The sequence below is a fragment of the Danio aesculapii genome, chromosome 24, assembly GCF_903798145.1.
Source record: "Danio aesculapii chromosome 24, fDanAes4.1, whole genome shotgun sequence".
NCBI lineage: Eukaryota > Metazoa > Chordata > Actinopteri > Cypriniformes > Danionidae > Danio > Danio aesculapii.
The window spans coordinates 6263075-6265847 of NC_079458.1; positions in this window are offsets into that span (position 1 = coordinate 6263075).

Here is a 2773-nt window from a genome sequence, read left to right on the forward strand (position 1 = left end):
CAAATCATTGATCAGAGTTGAAACATGATTTTTTATTTATTTATTTATTTTTATTACGAGGCATATCAATTCCTTCACTAATTTCAGTGTGATTTGCGCTCGAACTTGCGTGCACAAAAGAACCAAAATGTGAGAGGGCCCTAAATTATTTAACAAGACTCAAAATAGTCTCCGTTGCATTCTCAATTTAGGTTTAGATTTACATAGAATGCATATTAATTGGTATTAAAGTGTCTGCTCAATGTTTCAAACGGCATAATCGTAAAATGTCAAGATATGGGTGAAAAACTACAGAAACATTGCTTTGACCTGCACTTGCTATGATATTTAAAATAATCCATTTTATTTTGTGTACATTTTCTTTTTCTGTCTAATTGATTGCAACACTGTTACATTTAAGTGGGTCTAAATCATGGTACAAATGAGTCAGAAAATTTGGATGCATATTGTGTCTAAAAGCACTTAGAAATTGTGAGTTTGTGCTTTAAGAGCTCCTGCTCCTTGTTTATTTTAGTTTAACATCTAATACTAACATAATTACATAATAGTATTGTAATTTTAAGATTTTAATGTAAACTATTATAAAATGTTATTATTTTCTTAATCATTTTTACATTATTACAATCGTAATTTTTTTTTCATATTTATTTTTTTATTATTTATTTTTATGTAAATTATATAAATACATTAAATCCCAATTAGATTTTTAAATTTTTTTTTTATTTTGATAAAGCTCTATCTACATTGTTACTTTGTGGGTTGAGGTTTGAAAACAATTTCTAATCGTTCAACATTTTAATATTTCGTTAATTATAGTTTCAAAGCTGCTTCAAAACAGTAATTATTGTTTTAAAGCGCTATACAAATAAACAAACTGAATTTATGACATGATTTACAATACAATCACTCTAATCAAGTCTGATTCTACACACTTTTATATGAGGCCACGATCAGTTTTATTTTTTCCATCTCTTCTGCCCTTTGGTCTGTGAGATCATCGCATGATCCCTCGTGACTTGGTGACATCTGGCAACATTTGTTTCTGTTTATCTATTGTGCATGTTTTTTTTTCAAGACCAAAAGACAATAGATTATGCCTCAACATAAGAGCACATGGAGACAAACACTAATAAATGTGGAAGTGGGCCACTCACTCGCCGTCGCAATCGAGGACACTTCCAGAAGATCACAGCAGTGTGGCGTTGTAGAGGGAGAGAGAGAGAGAGAGAGAGAGAGAGTGTGTTTGGTCTGGCTACTTCTCTATACACACACACATACACATATACAGTTAAAGTCTGAATTATTAGCCCCCCTAGTATATTTTTTCCCCTAATTTCTGTTTAACGGAAAGATTTTTTTTCAACACATTTCTAAACATAATAGTTTTAATAACTCCTTTATAATAACTGATTTATTTTATCTTTGCCATGATGACAGAATTTAATATTTGACTAGATATTTTTTAGGATGCTAATATTTAGCTTAAAGAGGCATTTAAAGGCTTTAACTAGGGTAACCAGATTAATTAGGCAAGTCATTGTATAACAGTGGTTTGCTCTGTAGACAATCAAATTTTTTAATATTTATTTGAGTTTTTTGCTTTTACAATATAAAACATTACATTGCCCCACCACAATCATGGCAATAAAAAAGAAAAGAAAAAAGATAAAGAAAAAAAACATAGAAATAAAATATACATATTTCCAGAGTTTCTGAGTTGACAGTGAAAAAACAGAGTGTACCATATTTGTTTAGTTCATATGTCATCATTTAACATGAGGTGCATCTTAATACAAAAAAAAAAATAAATAAAAAATATACAAAATCATCTTGAATCACAAAACCTACCAGAAATATCAAAGTTAGCAGTGAGGCAATACGTTGTCATATTTTTGTCAATATGTTATCATTTGACATGAGGGGCTCTATTTTAACAATCTAGGCGCAAAGTCCAAAGCGCATGGCGCAAATGCATTAAGTGCGTGTCAGAATCCATTTTTACTATTTTAAGGATGGAAAAATCTGCTCTGCGCCGCAGCGCATGGTCTAACAGCGTTGAGCTTATTCTCTTAATGCGTTATTGATGTGTTTTGATAATAAACCAGTCAGAGTCTCATCTCCCATTCCCTTTGAGTCCCTTTGAGAGCATTTGCTATTTACATGGCGGACTTTGCAAGTGGAAAAACTGAACGCTTCACTAGCGAGAAAAGTTAAACAGAGCATCTGCAGCACGAGAATGAGAGAATAAGCCTCCTCATTCTTTACTTTCACTTTCACTCTCTTTCATGGATAAGGAAACGTGTTGTACGCACAGACATCCATTAGCCTACATAATTAATTTCATTTGTTAAGCACAAAGATTTCTTTCAAAACTATTTCTAAATTAAGTTCTAATTTCCAGCAATTGAATAAATGAACAATAATAACGAAGTCTGATCAAAAAACTGAGTTGTATCCAAATACACATGCTGTGCCCCATATGGTCCAAAACCTGACAGGTGGGCAAATCTAAGCTTGTTTTTAATAAAACAAATATAAATATGCATATAATAAGTAATACTAACGCTAATAACATTATACAAAAGCAAGTTGTCATGAATAAACTGAAAAAGCCCCCCCAGGGGAAGGCATGAAAGCAGTGGTTTTTATATTTATGTATAAAAAAAATCATTTTTGTAATATTTTAATTCTTTTTCATTTGTAAAGATATGTGTGTATTGCTGTATATCCTGTATGTAATAAGCAATGTGTAAGGAACGCGCTCTGTGCTGGA